The 18,413-nt window shown below is 28.9% G+C and overlaps 1 protein-coding gene across 2 annotated transcripts in view; it reads left to right on the forward strand.

Moving 5' to 3' along the window:
* The first annotated feature begins 17,510 nt into the window (after nucleotides 1-17,510).
* Nucleotides 17,511-18,413, forward strand: part of LOC103580617 (chaoptin) — a 52,744-nt gene continuing 51,841 nt past the window's right edge. For both annotated transcript variants that reach the window (XM_008562437.3, XM_008562439.3), the window contains exon 1: nucleotides 17,511-17,806. The gene's annotated coding sequence lies outside the window, so the exon portion shown is untranslated. The remainder of the gene's footprint in view (nucleotides 17,807-18,413) is intronic.

Below are 18,413 nucleotides of genomic sequence, written 5' to 3' on the forward strand. Positions count from 1 at the left end.
AGTAGGGATTTAAAAGCAGTAAGTAAAAGTTGATGCTATTTATGAGCAGTTATAATAAACGTTTTTATTTATTAAGAAGCAACTATTTCAAAGCAACAGAAACATTAGATTTGCTATACAATAAAGCTAAGACCATTACAGGAGCTCAAAAATTCTACATAATTATTCGAAAAAGCGCAAAGCATAAAACAATCGTTTATATAAAATTTTCGAAAGAACACGGAAATAATTAAAAACGTTTGTAATACAGTTTTGTCGCTTTTTCGAATAATTATATAGAATTTTTCAAGCTCCTGTAATGGTCTTAGCTTTATTGTATAGCAAATCTAATGTTTCTGTTGCTTTGAAATAGTTGCTTCTTAATAAATAAAAACGTTTATTATAACTGCTCATAAATAGCATCAACTTTTACTTACTGCTTTTAAATCCCTACTTAGAACAAAAAAATATTGGAATCAATTTATAATATGCAAGAAAAACAAGTGTATAGTGTCAAAAATCAGTACTTATAATCATTTATAGCGAAAAAAATAATTATTTCAATTTTCAAAAAACGAAAAAAAATAGTAATTATGGAAGGCCTACTACCGGACCGGGCTTAAAAGTTGGAGAATAGATAGAAGTTTAAGATAGAAAATTTTTAAGAAAATCGAAGGATACATCTTTTTTTAAAAACACAGTTGAAAACTTAAAATTCAAAAATCTTGATTAAAAACATCTCGTATATTTGCTTTGTATTTTTTGCTGTAAAGGCCATCTTAAAACGGAAATTAAAAAAAAAAAAAAACATTGAATTTCGACCATTATTACGAAAGTTATGATCAAAAAACCATAAAAAAGCGGTTTTTTCTAAAATTCGATATTTTTTTAATCATTGATCAAAAAAATCTCAAAATTTACCAGGAAGCCTCTTTTAAGGGGTACTAAAAAATATCAACAAATTAACAAATTCGGAAAAATTAAGTTTTGAAACCGTCCGATTTGGCGTGGAATGCCCTATATATACATATGCAGTTATTTGGAATTGGAAAAATAAATAGGGCTTGAGGGTACTCATTAGAAAGGGCTATCAATTTCCTATCGACCTACATGGTTATTTTCTTAAAGTGGGCTAAGATGGGTCATCGACAACAATTATCATTACTAAGAGTATTTTTTTTTCTTATTTTAATATCCGACTCAAAACACATGGATCAGTAGTTTATGATAAATTTTATGAGATTTTATAGGAATTACCTCCGTATATTACTTATCACGATAAATAATACCCTCTAAAGCTGTATATAACCGCCTATTGTATTGTCTCGTTCATTAGGTATGTAAATCCATGGCGATGACAGCCGAGCACGGTTATATTTTAAATTCCTTATATATCACACAAGCCTTTTGTCTCCTACTTATACAACCCTTTTATATTTTTTATTATAAATGTTATTTCTTTAGTCTACAATCTAATATGTATTATTACTTATACAGTATTACTCATAAACTATTAGCTTCAGGTACTAAGTCATAAGGGCTTTTATTATAGCTCTCTAAATTCTCCACAAAAAAGCTCTCTATAAAATTTCTAAGTGCCATAATTTCTTCGTTATTTTGATTTTAAATGGAAGTTATAAATTTTAATAAAAAAAAAATCTAAAAATAGTAAACAAGTAAATTAATTAGGTAATTAATTCATTCAAAATAATAATAAAAACAAGGGATAAGAATGACAAATAAAATTGTAATTAGCAGTAAAAAAAAAAAAAAAAAAAAAAAAAGAAACAAAAACAAATTTACAACTGATAGAAACTCAATTTATTTTAACTCGTGTAATTTATGTTATTCTAATTAAAATAAATAATTATTTGACATTGTATTTTACACAATTTAATTTAATTTTTTTTTTTTTTTAATTGTCACGAAGAATTTTAATTGCATTCTAACTGATGGAATAACTCGCAGTCTCATTAGAGTATATATATATATATATATATATATATATATATATATATATATATATATATATATATATATATATATATATATATATATATATATATATTTTTTCTTAATTACATTAAAAAAATTTTTTTTCAATGGAATTTATTTTGTACACGGAGAGAAAATTATAGTAACAGTTACAATATATTATGGGAATGGTTCCCATACTGCATGGTAACTGGTTTTTTTGAAATGTTGATTATAGGAACGGCACTTATATATATATAGTGGTAACCATTCCTATAATTATGGATATAATTCCCATACGGTATCGGAATAGTTCCTATGGAATTATGGTAATGGTTACTATAATATTATGGGAATGGTTACCATAATATTATGGGTATGGTTACCATAATATTTAGAAATTATAATAATTTTTGTTTGTAATAAGCATTTTTTTTGTACATTTAATCTTTTTGTGAAACTATATTACAATAAAATGGTAACCATTCCCGTAATATTATGGTAATAATTCCCATAATATTATGGTAACCATTCCCATAATATTATGATAATAATTCCCATACATTATGGGAATGATTACCATAATATTATGGGAATGGTTACCATAATATTATAGGAACTGTTACAATGTGGTTATAGGATTGGTTCCTATTTGCTTATGGGAACTATTCCTATAAGTATGGTAATCATTACCATGATTCTTTCATATGCGATATGGGAACTGTTACCATAATGATAGGAATTGTTACCATATTTATGGGAACCTTCCCAAAAAGTATGGGTCTATATCCCATAATCCCTAGTAATCATTACCATAACGGTATGGGATGATATTTCATAAACGTACTAGGAACAGTTCCTTTAATTTTTTCTCCGTGTAGTATGTATTTTCTGTATTATTAAGTAAAAAATTGAAAATTAATATTAATTGAAGTTATTTAGTGGCTATTAGACTCAGAAATTGTCAATGTGAACGCAGATTAATTCCGGAGTAAATTTGAAATGATTGCGAAGCAGATAATTATTATTTTATTTCTTTAATCCCCGAAGTGAAATGTACTCCGAAGGGGAGTTTATTTTAATATTAAAACCCCGGATCAGAGTCAATCAAGATTGAAATAAAATCCACAATGTTCCGAAATCACTCCGCTTAAAAAAACTCCGACTCCATATCTGGAGTAAATTTTTTTTTTTTTAACACCGTAACTCCAAGTATCGTACTTAATTTGGAGCGAAAAATTTTTTTATTATTTTACCCTCCTCGGAGTTAAATTTTTTTCCGAAGGGGAGTTTGTTTTTTGACTGAAACTCCGGATCGGAGTCAACGCGGATTGAAGTAAAATCCACGATACTTCGAAATCACTCCACTGAAAAAAAAATCCATATTTTTACTCCGTATTCAGAGAATTTTTAAAAAAACTCCGTGACTTCGAGTGACGGAGTCAATTTGGATATAAATAAAATCCGTAAACGCTTAAAATTTACTCCCTATATTTTTACAGTATGACGAGTGAGTACTAAAAGCGTGGGTTACAAAAATACTGTAGATTATACAGCAAATATATATTTAATTGAATTAAACTGATGGGATCGTCCGCAGTCTCATTAAGATTCTTTACCTTCACTTCAGTTATAATATATACCTTTCTCTTTATGTATATGTGTATATTGTTCTGTATAGACTAGTATAACAGAGAGAGAATAAAGGTAGCACATTTATTCGAGTGGCGAGCGAAGTGCTCCTGCAAAATACGAGCTACTGTGGAATAAATTTTACCCTCTTGTATTTTACATATATGTATGTATATGTATATGTATACGTATGTATAGAGTATCGGATATATTTCAGTAATTCTTTATTTAATGTATGGTAACTTTAGAAAATTTTTAGTCTTTTTTTTTTTTAACTAAAAATAAATAAATTTCACTTTTTTTCACTCGCTCATATACTGAGTAATTAAAATACATATTTCAGCTAGAGTATCAGGTTTACGTGAAAAGTTGAAGGATAGTTTTTTGTAGAAAAATTTATTTTCCATAAGAATGGTAACAGTAAATTTTTTTGTATCGTTGATATTTAAGTCAGAATATCAAATTTAAAACAAGATGACGGAAAATTTTGTTGTTTTTAAACAATTTTGATTTTTGAAAGTTAAATTGTCAGAGAACTAGTAAATTTATGGCTAATAGTAATGAATACTTTTTTATAGAAAATTAAATTTGCTATAAAATTTATTCTGAACATTTTGCTGTATCTCTATTGGTTCAATCAGAATTCAAGTTTAAATATAAGTAGTTATTATTTTTGAATATTTTGATTTTTACTCCAAAAATAATTTTATTTATTGCAAATCAAAATTTATGTGTCTAAATATATATGTATATATATATATATATATAGGGTATAGAATGTCGAAGCGAGTTAGTGGGCATCGCAAATCAGAGTCTATTTCCATGGTAATATCCGATGGAATTGGCATCAAGCCATTCGAACCATTGGTGATTTTCACGCGTGTATGCCACCAACTGTGCGATTGGTGAGGTAACGAGAGGGTCACTGGGTGGTCGAGGTGGTGGTTGACAACCAGGAACAGGGTTTTAGGTAATAGGGGTGAGTTCAATTGTGAACTAGAGAACGGAGGTGTGGAGTGTCGAACAGGATGCGGCGAAGGACCACAAGGAGCCGGAACTGGGCGAGGGTCGAAAGGAGCTCGAGGGTAGGGGGGGGGGGGGGGGGTGTTGAAGATGACAACGCCCTTGGTGACAATTCCTGGGCTGGCTTACAAGATTTATAGACTATGATCTTAGTTCTCATCTACTATATATCATCTCATTTTTTAAAAAATTTTATTTCAAATATCTAGAGTAATTTTGAAGGTTGGTTATATTTTTAAGACTAGTGAATGTTTCATGAAATATAGGATTTTGGTGTATAAAAAAAAAATTCCCTTTCAAATGAGTACCGACAAGCCGAGCTTATATATACGGACGAAAAATTCCAGTTAAATTTACGATGCTAACTACGTAATTTATCCTACTGATTACTGTAGTGGTGGACTATACCTTTAAAATTATAATGGTTATGATGTAGCATTGGAAATTTCATTTAAGAAATAATACTTCAAAAGAGAAGAATTTTACTCTGAAGGGATTAAATAAATAAATAGTCATCCGCTTTGCAATCACTCTGCATTCACTCCGGATTTAATCCGCGCTCATTCCGCAAATTATTACAGTATATACTAGATAAATATATATATTAGGGTATCCCAAAAAATAACCATTTTTTTTTCTTCTCGGGAACAGGTTTAAAAGTTTCATATAGATATAAAAGGACGTCTGTGAAAATTAGAGCTCTTAGTATTAACATTAAGAGGTTCCGCATTGCAATTTTCTATTTTCCATAAGAATAACATGGAAAATTTTTTTTTTTTGCGTCTTCTGATTGTTATAACTAGCTAACAATGCATCATAGAAATAATCTGCAAGCCCATTTTTGTAGCAAATCGAACGCTCTGCGAAAAAAGTTTCTTATCATTGTTTGATGAATCCATTTGTTCAAAAGTTATTTCAGGTTGCAGTCGAATTTACATTCAATTTTGAAATCTTTCTACTTTTCCGGCTAAACTATCAGACTAATCAGAAAATATCATGAGACCTTTTTTGTAAACAATTTTATTCCTTAGAAATTATTTTCAATAATGTTTTTTCGAATTTCGCATTGTTTTCTAGTTATTTTCATTTTAATCTCAAGCTCATAAAAAAAAAGTCTGATCGATTTTAAGAGTTTTACATTAAAGTGAGAATAACTAGAAAATAATGCGGAATTATAAAAAACTTTATTCGTGATAATTTCTAGGGAATAAAATTGTCTACAAAAAAGGTTCTGTGATATTTTGTGATAAGTCTGATAGTTTAGCCGGAAAAGTAAAAAGATTTAAAAATTTGATGTAAATTTGACTTCAACTTAAAATAATTTTTGAACAAATGGATTTATCAAAAAATGATGAGACTTTTTTTGTAGAACATTTAATTTCCTACAAAAACATGTCTGCTGATTATTTTTATGATGCATTTTTGGCTAGTCATAAAAATCAGAAGACGCGAAAACAAATTTTTTCATGTTGATTTTATGGAAAATAGAAAAGTGCAATGCGGAACTTTTTAATGTTAATATTAAAAGCTCTAAGATATCTAGAGTTTGGAAAAACAAATAGGGTTTGTGGGTACTCGTTGGAAATAGCTTACGATTTCCTAACTATCTTGACAAATATTTTTAATAATTGAGGTGAAATGGGTCAGTTATAATAATTACTCGTATTACAATTAAACAAAAAAAAAAAAAAAAAAAAAAAAAAACAGATTTTTTGTCTTTAAATTTAAATTCAGCGTTAACTATCAAAGATACCCAAAATTGAGTAAAAAACAATTTTATAGAAAATTTAATACTTCAAAAATTTGTTAATGTATTTTTTTACCATATTTTCAACAGTTTACCGCCGACTTTAATTTAAAAAAAAAAGATTATATTTTTTTTTTTATCAAATCTTTGATAAAAAAAAAGTAAAATAATAACAAAAGGATTCGCATATTAATTCACAACAATCAGACATTTTAATGGATTTCCATAGACTGACCAAGTGATAGGGCGATAGGAGAAGAGTGAGAGTGATAATCAAACTCAAGTGCTTTTGTCCACACAAAGAGCTCCAAGCTCGAAAGCTCTCTCCAACTGAACACCAGCCAATCCTCCCACACCCCACTCCCCATTTACTCTTCTCCCTCTCAAATTAATGTGTTACGTCATATCTCTATCCACTTTTTCTGTTTATATTCCCAAGGTTTTATTTTTAAAAATAATTATTTAATTTCTTTTTTTTAATTCTCTTTCTCCATTACTATCATCAACGTATTCATTTTCAGTCTAATTTAATTTCCCGAGACAAAAAAATTAATTTCTTTTTTATACGCTAATTGAATTAACATGTAAATAATAAAATAATTAAAAAACTTTCTTTTTTTGGATTAAATTTAAAGTAATTCAAGTTTTAGCCGTCGAAATAATGGACGGATTAAATAATTAATTGAAAATTTATATTTTAAGTTTTTTTTAGTGACAGAAAAATTTTTGTATCCACCTCTGGATTAAAATTTGTAGAAAAATATAAATGTATATGTACATAGTAAAAGCAAATATTCTAGGCATTTATTGGTTTTTTCGACAAGAAATAATTTGATGAGAAAAAAAAATTCTGTACACAATAAAAGTTCACATGAGAGTTCTTATAAATCTTACAAACACTTTTCTCTCAATTTTATATAATTTTTTTTCTTGCTACTGCTGCTTCTTACGTGTTTCAACGGCATTTGAAGGTAGAAAATGGCGATAAATTCAATTTAAATTTATCAAGTTTAGTAGCGACAAGGAAAAAAAAATATACAGAGGTTATTTTAAAAAATCCATACTTTAGTAAATGAATTTTTGGCAATTTTTAATACAAGAGTGCTCCTAACTTTTAAATTATCAAATTTACTCAAATTTTGACTGAGTCGTTTTTTGTAGAGAGTTAAATTCTCTATAAAAAAGGTTTCGGAGACTTTTTCCAAAAAATCAATACTTTAGTCCCAGTGATGAAAAATATATTCATATATATCATCATAAAATTTTGATCATTATATTTTTAAGATTTATTAAAAGCCTCATAACTTTTGTGTTTATGAATCTATCGAAATTTTCAATCAATCATTTTTTGCAGGAAATTAAATTTCCCAAAAGAAAAATGTAGTTAAGATCCAAAATAATGAAAACTGCATTTGCGAGAGTTGAAAATATGTTCATATGAATGATGCAATTTTGAGCAGAAAATAAAAAATGTAAATAAAAATTTAAAAAACTAACAGCAGTTGTATCTAATACGAAAATCAGCTTAGTCGCTCCGCCGAGTCGACGAAGTGCCGTTACAAAAAGTCGTACGTGGTATCGTAAAGATAGGCGTGAGTAGGAAACAAACATCTGGTAGCTTTCCAATTGGCTTCCGAACTCTCGTAACTGTCGGGCTTACAGTTGCGTTACTTGACTTTATATCACTATTATTAATTTTTATCCTATTAAATACAATTTTATTTGTTACAATAATTAAATTTTAAATAATTATATATGTATATATTCATATTTATTATATTTTATATTCACAAAGTAGTTAAATAAATATTACATCAGCCAATGACTGAGAAATAATGGTCAGTATACTGCAGATAGAGTTAAAAATAATGGAATTTTTTTTTTTTTAAGTGTAATATAGTAGAGTACAGTGTAGTAATATAAGAACAAAGTAATCGTGGTTGTGAGCTGGATAATAATGAGGGGTAGAAAGAAATTCAAGATAAAGAGTAACCGCAAAGTTTGAAAAATCGTTTCCTCACTCTACTTTCAAGCCAACCTCCACTCACTACGTGGGATAAATTTTCACGAATTGCTCAGAGTATCCTTATGCTAGTGTACATTCAATCTTTTATTATACATATATATGTATATGAGCGAATAATTTTTTTTTTAATTTCGCATTAAAATTTTTTCCTTTCTTACGCATTTAAAAATTTTTTTCTTTCCGGAAATCAACATGAATAATTTTTCGAAGTGCAACAATTTTGAAAACTTGGAAAATATTTTTAGAAAATTGTTATTTCTTCTTTTTTTAGTTTTTTTTTTTTTTTCAAAAGAGAGCGTGATATAAAAAAAAGGATATGAAGAAATTGTGGATGCTCGAGGACAAAGCAGGGAGGATAAAAAGGATGAGAGTGAAAATCTTTTTATGTGTAGCAGTAGAATAAAGTTAGAATAGAAAAAGTGAAAAAACTAAGAAAGAAAGATGGGAGAAAGTAGTAAAAGGTAAAGAAAAATCGCATATTCAATAGTGGACCGAAGAATGTCTTTTCATCTGATAGTAGTCGGTAGCCACGTCGAAGCGAATTGGCATTCCATTTGAGTTACGAGGCACACTTTTATTCCTGTGTCCTCGATTGTCCTCTTGTACTTTACTATATCCCTAATCTAGTGGAAACTACCCTCAGATGTAAGCTCGTTCGCCCGGTATTCTTGGTTCTTTGTTAGGGATACGTCAATTCTTGTATATTTCATGATGTGTTGCTGCAGAGGGTTAAATTATGCGGCAATAATAATTTTTTTTTTATCGATATTTATTGTTGTCATTTCGTCCCACGTGAGCTTTAAAGTTTTTGGGGCTATCCATTTTGACACATTTATTTTTATCAGAATTATTTTCAAAATAACCATTTTACCCCTGGACATAAAAAATTTGATTCAGGCTATTTTACCTTATATTAAAAAATTTTAACTGATCATTTTTCCCCGGAAAAAAAACTTCGTGATTATATTTTATTGTCATCGATTAAATTTAACGAAATTACTATTTTTTCTCTTGATTTAAAATTTTTCTAAATTGTTCATTTTACCCTAACCTCAAAAATGTCAATCTTCCCATTTTACCCTTACGTTAAAAAAGTTTTCAAAACAGCTATTTTACTGACACCCAAATAAAATTTTAACCTGTCCAATTTATCCCACATTACAACTTTTTTAAGCGATCATTTTGCACCCAAAAATTTAAGTGACCATTTTACCTCAGTAAGATATATCTTAAAAAATATCCATGTCATCCCTTAATTGGAAAAAATTTATAAAAAGTCTCTTTTACTTCTGCATCATAAAATTGTGCTGGACCATTTTACCCCAAGTTAAAAAAATTCTAAAACGTCCATTTTACCCCAAAAGAAAACTAATTTCTACAATGTCTACTTTACCACCACTAAAATTTAAAAACCCAAAACTAATTAAAATAAAAAAGCTAATTAACTAACGCCTAAAAAAAAAAGCTAATGGATTATAAGATAAACTTAATAATCCTCATTAAAGCATCCCTTGTGCGTGCAGTGAACTAACAACGCTCACAAGCCCGCTGTCCTTCCGATTCACGCTATATCGTGTGTATGTGTGGGCGAATAATCAAACGAGCTTTAGATCTAATAATTTATTCCAGCAGATACAGAGCGCCCTATAATACAGATAGAGCTACATACGAATAATCGATCAATAATTTAACACAGCCAATCGCACCACCCAATTTACCCCTCACTGTAAATAACGCAGTTACCTATTTTGCATCCATTACATCATGAGTTTGTATCATCAAGACTTTATACCCTCTGCCTTTCGCCCTTTCGCTCTACCATCTGCCTTCAGCTATACGCCCTTAGCCCTCTGTCTAGACTCCTTTGTCTTCGGAAAATTAGTAAAAAAAAAATAAAATAAAATCTTTTAAAAAAGTAATACAGTCGGAGCTGTATTAAAAAAGACAGCATTAAATTTTTCCGTATTATAAGTTACAAGAGATGCTTAATATCTGTATATAATGATAATAATGATAATCATAATAATAAAGGGAAAAAAAAATAAAAGGGAAGAGAAAAGCTTTCGTGTGGATCGTAATCGTGATGTCCTTAAGGCGATGGCTTCGTTTCTTATATTAAATTACTTTTTTTTTCTCCATTTTAGTGTCTTATATTTTTAACATCTTGACTTCGTATATATCTATATATATTAGGGTGGATTAAAAAAAATGTTTTTTTATTCTGCTAAGCAATTTCAAAAGTGTCGTTTAGGTGTAAAAATACGCCTGTTGAAATTTGAGCTCTTATTATTAATATTAAGAGGGGGTGCGCCGTACTTTTCTATTTTCCATAAGAATAACATCTTTAAACTAGCTAACGATGCGTCATGCAGAAAATCTACAAACATAATTTGTACACTGTAGAAAATTTGCGGAGTGAACGCAGAGGGGATGACTTTTTAGTTATTCATTCTCCTTTAGAGTGAAATTCACTCCGAAGGGGAGATTTGGAAGGTATTAATTATAAACAAAAATTACTGATACATAGTCAGGTTAAGTCTTTTGTACTTTAATATTTACATTAAGCGCCTTGACGGATCCAAATTGCGGTAAGTTACCGTAAATTACGGTAATTTGCGGTACTCGGAAGAATTACTGTAAAATACTGAATTTTACGGCAAATTAGGGTATTTAACAGTAAAATGCGATATTTTTAAGTGAGTTACGGTATTTCATGGTAAATTACGGCATTCTACGGTAACTTGTGGTGTTTTACTGTAAAAGTGCGGTACTTTTTGGAAAAAGTGCTGTATTTTACCGTAAATTTGCGGTAACATTGAGGTATTTCACCGTAAACATGTAGATTTACTGCAAAATCACTGCATTTGACTGTAAAGTGGAGTATTTCACTATGTTATGGTAAAAATGCCACAAATGGTGATAAATTGTAGTAATTTGCCGTATTTTTACCACAAAATACTGTATTCTAACGCAATTTGCCGTAAAGTACCTTAAAATTCGGTAAAATTGTCGTAAAATGCAATTTTTGCGGTAAAATACCGTAATTTAACGATATTCGGATCCTCTAGGGCACTGAAATTATTACATACTCCCTTTCCATATATTCACGTGAAATAATTATTTGAAATTATAAGCAGCTTATCAGCTGCTAATGAAAACTTGCACGAAGTTAAAGAAATAAACTTTTCATTTACCATTATTAATATAATTCCACTGGGTCACTTGAATCATCCCAATATATGTATATATATTAAAAAGATTTGAATTTATTTAAAATTGATCATAGACAATGACATGGAAAGTAAAAATCAAAATAGTGAGGTAACTATTTAATTTTCGTACAAAGTAACGGAAAGTTTTTTTGTTGAGAATTTAATTCTTTAAAAACTTGTATCTTATTTTTTTACTGTATCTCTTGGTTTAGTCAGAATTTAAAATTAATTATTTATGTAAGCAAAAGAGAGGGGACGGAAGACAATTTTGTTTTTTGTAATTTTAATTTATTAAAATTGTTATGTGGTTTATTTTACCCACTTTTTCTATTAATAACTTTTGTTTTATCAATTTAAATTCAAATTTTTGCGAGACTACAAATTTTTTTAACATCTTTAGTGGTACCACCATTTTAATTAAAAGTTTTCTGAAGTATAGTAAAGTCATATTAACTAAAAATAACTTTGCAAAGTTATTTATTTAAAGTGACCACTAAAACGTAAGAAAGTTCTGTAAAAAATTATGAAATTGAATCAAAACGTTGTAAATAAATTTTTTTTAAATTTAACAAAAAGTGTCAGCACAAAATAGCAACTGTAAGATAAAAAATATAGTGTTAAAATTTATGAGAATTATATCACACAGAGACCTTATAGTGTATAAAGCACTGGCAATATCTCAAAACTATTGATTGGAACGATAGTGGACACAAAAGGTACCCGAGGATACGTCGGCAGTAGTACACCACTCAATACATCATTTGGACGCAATTCATGGATCGTTATTTCACTTTCGATCCACGCCAACAGAACTTAACCTCTATGTACATTGACATTCTACTTCTACTCTTCCCTCCCCCTCTCCTTCTCCTCTTTCTCTTCTACCTCAACCGGAAGCTAAAATAGCGACTTAGAATTTATAAACCTTAGATACGAAGTAGCCCTCAGATTACAACTAGAGATCAAAACGTTCATATCTATTGAAATATCGACATTATCAAAAATTTTACTCAGTACTTTTTTATTGAATATTTAATTCTCTATAAAAAAGGTTCAGAGAACTTTTTCAAAAAATTCAATACTTTAGCTACAATAATAAAAAATGTAGTCATATATACCATCGCAAAATTTTGATCATTATATTTTGGAAAATATACAAAATGCTCATAACTTTTTAAATTATTGAAATATCGAAATTTTCAATCAGCACTTTTTTGTAGGGCATCAAATTTCCTAAAAGAAAAGTTATGAGGGTTTTCAAAAAAATTGATAGGTAAGCGAAAAAAATTATTATATTATATATTTGGGCATAGATTGTCTAGATGCCTACTGGCGATGCCCAATGGCGGTGCTACGTAGTTTACGTTCTGCATAGTGAACGGAAGTTAAAATAGCTGATTCAAAAGCTATTTAGCATAAGCATACCAAGTTTGGGTTGGCTTGGGGCATACTATTGGAGTGGATATAAAAGGATTGATGTGGTAATGCAAACGTGTTTAATTGTAAAAGTTTTCGAGTACTTTGTCAACTCATTGTCCGCTGGCAACAATTAGTGGGCATAGACCATACGCCATACCAGTACAGCTGAACTAACTGAACTAAAAGGATCAGTATTAACACTAAACACCGATGAGTATTCTGAGCACGTACTTGTGTACTGCTGAGTGTCACTTGACGTTACTCGAGTGTGCATGTTATTAAAACAGAGATTGTATTACTGGAACTGTTATGCTTGATATTATATGCGGTTGTTTAATTGAGTCATCGAGGTTTAAAATTTAAATTAATTTATTATTTATTTAAATCATAGAATATTTGTTAAAAGGTTCTAGAGGATTTAATCTTCTAGGAGATTATTTTTTAGTTTTTTAGAGAGTGAATAGTTTTTTTTTTAATTAAAGAAGACAACGATAGCTGTGAAAAAATTCTAGAAAATTAAATTAATAATTTTAGACATTATGAAATTTTCTAGAATGTCAATTTTTTAATTTTTTATTAAAATTATTTTTTTAATTTTTAAAAATTCATAATTTTTTCTCACTGAAAGTACCGTTCATAATCATTAAAATTTATATTCCACTCATTTATTAGTTAACAGAATAATTTTTCCTTCATAAAAAATTTAAATTATTATTTAATAATTTACTTCATTATTTATCCATTTCACGTATCGAGTAATTATTTATGAAACATGATCGAATCACAATGTAATCATCAAGCCTTTTTTAATTCCAAAATTGAAAATTAATAATCGCTCATGTAAACCTGCCGTAAATTTTAATTATTTATAACGACCGAACGTTCTCTCGATTTCCGCCACAAAAATAAAAACAAATCAAATGTACAATACTCCGAAATAGACAATCAACTCATCAAACTAACGAACATGGCAAAAAAAAATTTAATGCTACTTAATTTAATTAAATTTTCAACAATTATTTATGAATACTTCAATTTATTTTTGAATTAATTTAATTATTCAAAGTATGCCGCTATTATTATTATTATTAATAATAATGTTAAATAGAATTTCGAATAAATAAAATAGTGAAAACTCGAGGGAAATTAAATATTTAATAATTAATTAATTAAAAAATAAATTGAACAAGATTAAATTACAAAATGGGGATGAATAAAAAAAAATATTTGTCTCTATTACTTAAATAAACTCTAGCATCTGCTGACACGAAACAAGTAATTATTTTAAAGACCTCGGGTATTTGGGTTATTGTTTTTTTGGGCGGGGAATATTCAATGGAGGGTTGATTACTTAATTATTGATGATTATGTAGATAGCTGATAAATTTTATTTAGTATTCTAGTGTTTTTAATTATTTATAGTGGATCAGATAAAATGAAGTTTTGGATAGAATTATGTGGAATGTTATATAACTTTGTAAGAATTGAATTTTTCGATATTTTGTAAGGATACTTTTTTGTAGGAAATTTTGTCTTCTACAAAAAAGTTCCTGATCATTTTTTCAAAAAAACTCATAGTTTGGGCGTAAAAAGGTTAAATAGATTCATATATATTTGATCATTATATTTTCAAAATTTTTGAAAATGCTCATAACTTTTTCAATATTAAATTTATCAAAATTTTAAATCAGATAAGATTTGTAGCAAATTAAATTTCCTATAACAAACAATTTATGATTTTTCAAAAAAATAATTTATTATAAAAAATTAAAAATTTCTACTCACTCGTTTTTAAATTTTACAAATAACTGACCGACAGTCCATCAAAATCTGACTCTAACCCACCAAAGACTGACCCCCAACCCACTAAATATTGACCCTCAGTATATTTTTCACAGAATAATAATTTATAAAAATAAATTTCCACCACAATAAACATTGAATCCCAAAAAAGCAATTTTTCAGCAAAAAATACTCAGAACATAGCTTACATTTAATTATTCTGATTCCTCAGGCAATATTTTATCTCGTAAATTATGTACAGTCTCAATATAATACCCTATTGTAAGAATAATAGCATCCCGTAACTATATACTATAGACTATAAAGTAACAGAGTACTACCAGAGTAACAGAGTGCCCGTAATTTATGCGGGATTGTTCTCTCCTGATCCTGTGATTTCTTTTGTCTTTTGCCCTTTCCAAATGGAATTAAATTTTGTTTTTTTTTTTTTTTTTTTTTTTTTTTTTTTATTTCTTACCAATAAATCAATTACCATTTTAAATTATACATTTTATTCTGTACAATTTTATTTAATTACAATAAATAGATTAATTTTGAACTTCCCGCTAAGAAAATCGAAGGTTATCAAAAAATTCGGGAAGTGATCGTTTTTACTGAGCCGTCAATCGTTCTCCAGATTTTTTATTGTTCCATGTCTTGTTCATACATTTTTACATTTATATATATAAGGGGTTTGATAATAGTTAGCAGGACACAAACGAACGGTTTGTAAACGTCAAAGTAGATGTACAAGCATTCACTTTGAAACTACTGTACCTCAATTTCAGTACTTCTATTCACTTTACTAACTATATAGTATAAAGAATAGTATATAAATAAAATGTACAGAAACTATTGAGTGAGGCTTCATAAGTTTGAATTTGACAAGTTTATTTCTGATAGAATGACAACTTCACGTTTTGCTTCGATTAATTTTGTGATAAGTTATAAATACGGAAGAGAAATGACGTAAAATTTGTGGGAAATTTTGTGCTCTACAAAAAAGGTCCTGAAGGTTTTTTTGATAAGACTGATATTCCGGGCTCGAGAAGTTTACATAGATTCATATATATTTGGTCATTGTAGATTGGAAAAATTAGGAAATGCTCATAACTTGATAAATATAATTTTTATCATGATTTTTGCCACGAGTATTTTTGTAGCAAATTGTATGTTTTGAAAAAAGGCTTCTACTAATTTTTCAAAAAAATCGATTATTATTTTTCTAAAATAATACAGGAAACTGCAATAATTCTAAAAAAACAATTGCAATGGGATTAAAAAAATGTTGGTATCGAGCTGCTAATCTCTAATTCAAGATTCTTGTATTAATTAAAAAAAAAATTTTATTACAAGTAAGTTTTTTTAAAATGGCCAAAAGACTCAAAATATAAAGTAGATTTGGAAGTTGATAATTTTTAAATGTATACATAAATATAAATTTTAATATACAAGATTATTAGAGCAAGAATATTTTAATATTTTTGCTGAAAGAAGTCTGTGATGATAATAAAATGCAGTGAAGCCATTTGAACCCAAAATTAGACCTCAAAGGCATAGTACGTTATGTTGCATGAGTTTAGAATATGTTTTACCCTTTATATACATATACACACACATATATATCAAAGCGTATGCTTATAAAGGATATGAAAAGTTACCTGCCTGAGGATATGCATAACATCTCAAGATATTAAAAAATAATTTATATTAATTTATTACTTAAAAAATATAAATTTTATGAAATTTTTCAAATTTTTTCATTGAAAAAATCATTATCACAGTCTCAAAGTACACAAAATTCTCTTTAAAAAGAGTACCCACATCACTACATTCGGCTCCGTACCCCAAACCGAAAATATACCGCGAAAGACAGAAATATATGAAAATCTAATTTACAAATTTTTTAAACCTGGCCTTGTGGGTACTCATCTAAAAGCTCTATGAAAACTCTACAAAATTATCTATCAACTTTTTAATTTCGTTCATAATTACTGGTTCATATTACCCCTCTTTTTCTCTGAAGGTCTATTATACAGATGAAAAATATTAGTTGGGTATATTTATTATCTTAAGCTTCATCATCACCTTTTATTTCTTTGTCATCACATTTTCTCTCCTGATCCCTCTATAAAAAAAAAAATCGTGATAAAAAAGTCCGATCCCAGCATAAGACTGAGAAAAAATCAACCGACTGCTTCTACTTAAAGCAAAAAAAAATAATCTTAATCTGCGGATTTTCGCCGGCACTTCAACTTACGAGGTAGTTTTTAAAAAAAAAAACTCGCCACAATTTTTTAGTAGCCAACAAACAAATAAATAATTAAATTTTAAAATAAGAATGAGGTAAAAATAAAAGTATTAAAGTAACGGAAGAAGTGAGAAAAAGTATAAAGGGAAGATGATTCTTGCTTGTTTCTAACCCCTCGTTTACTAGTGTAGTCTCCCATTGACTTCCCTTTCCCTGACTATTCTTCCTCCCTCCGTTCCACCGCGACCCCTTCTACTGACTCCTGCTGAGACTGTCTCTGGCTCTGGCTCTCCTTCCCCTGACCCGCTGCATCCAGTGGACTATCCTTCTCTGCGCTCTCCGCTATAGCTGGCATCAGAGTGCGAGAGAGAAGTGAAAATTCTGGCTGGCACCGCGTAATCGCAGATCGGACGCTCCCTCATCTCTGCGCGAACGCACGGACACCAGTACGCCGGCTGCTTTTGAATGGGTTGGAAGTAGTTAGAACCTACCACTATCACATCCTACCCACAGTTGTCATTGTCCCGCGTCACGTTTTACATCGCGACAAATGACACTAAACGTGCTTGTACACGCGGTCTATTTGACACATTATATTATGGTGATTTTATAATGTTTTCGTGGTTTACTGGTATCATTGTTTCAGGATTGTTTTGCATTGTTTGACCTAACATAAATTGCTTTGTTTATTCGAGAAAAAGTGTTATGTTTGTTATTATTTCCTCGAAAAAGTGGTTTTTATGGTCAACGGACACTTTGTGGTTTGTTTCATTGTTTACATATTGTTTGTGTCAATTACTTGTCTAACAAAATTTTTCATTGTTTGAAGAAATTTGGAAAACTAAAAATTTTTGATTTGGATTGTTTGATTGTTTCATAAAAAAGTTTGTTTGTCAAATGGATTGTGTTTTCATCAAATGAATATTCATAATAGAGTGTAAACAAAATATGAAAAAATTTTGTTTATAAGGATTGTTTTGTGAATTAAGTGTTTTGTTTGAAACAATAATTGCTTCAGGATTGTTTAATTGTTTTGATTTGATTTTTAGTCAGTTTACGCTTAATTTTGAGAGCAAAACAATCGGAATAGCTTGAAACTGACAATGCCCTAGAGTTTGTTTGGAATGTTTGGATACAAAGCAGTTGATTTCTTGTTTTAGTTGTTTGATTTTAGTTTTCTGATATAGATCTTGGATAATAAGCAGTGAGATAATTTTAACAATGATTGTTCAAAGTACAGTTATACAAGTAAAACAATGCTCTGAAGTACATTATTTGCTGTTTTGTTGGCTGAAATTTTTATCAATAAACACAATATTGTTTTCTTGATCGATGAATTGGAGACCTAGATTTGGCAGCTCAAAACTC

Source organism: Microplitis demolitor, chromosome 4, assembly GCF_026212275.2.
Source record: "Microplitis demolitor isolate Queensland-Clemson2020A chromosome 4, iyMicDemo2.1a, whole genome shotgun sequence".
NCBI classification, from domain to species: domain Eukaryota; kingdom Metazoa; phylum Arthropoda; class Insecta; order Hymenoptera; family Braconidae; genus Microplitis; species Microplitis demolitor.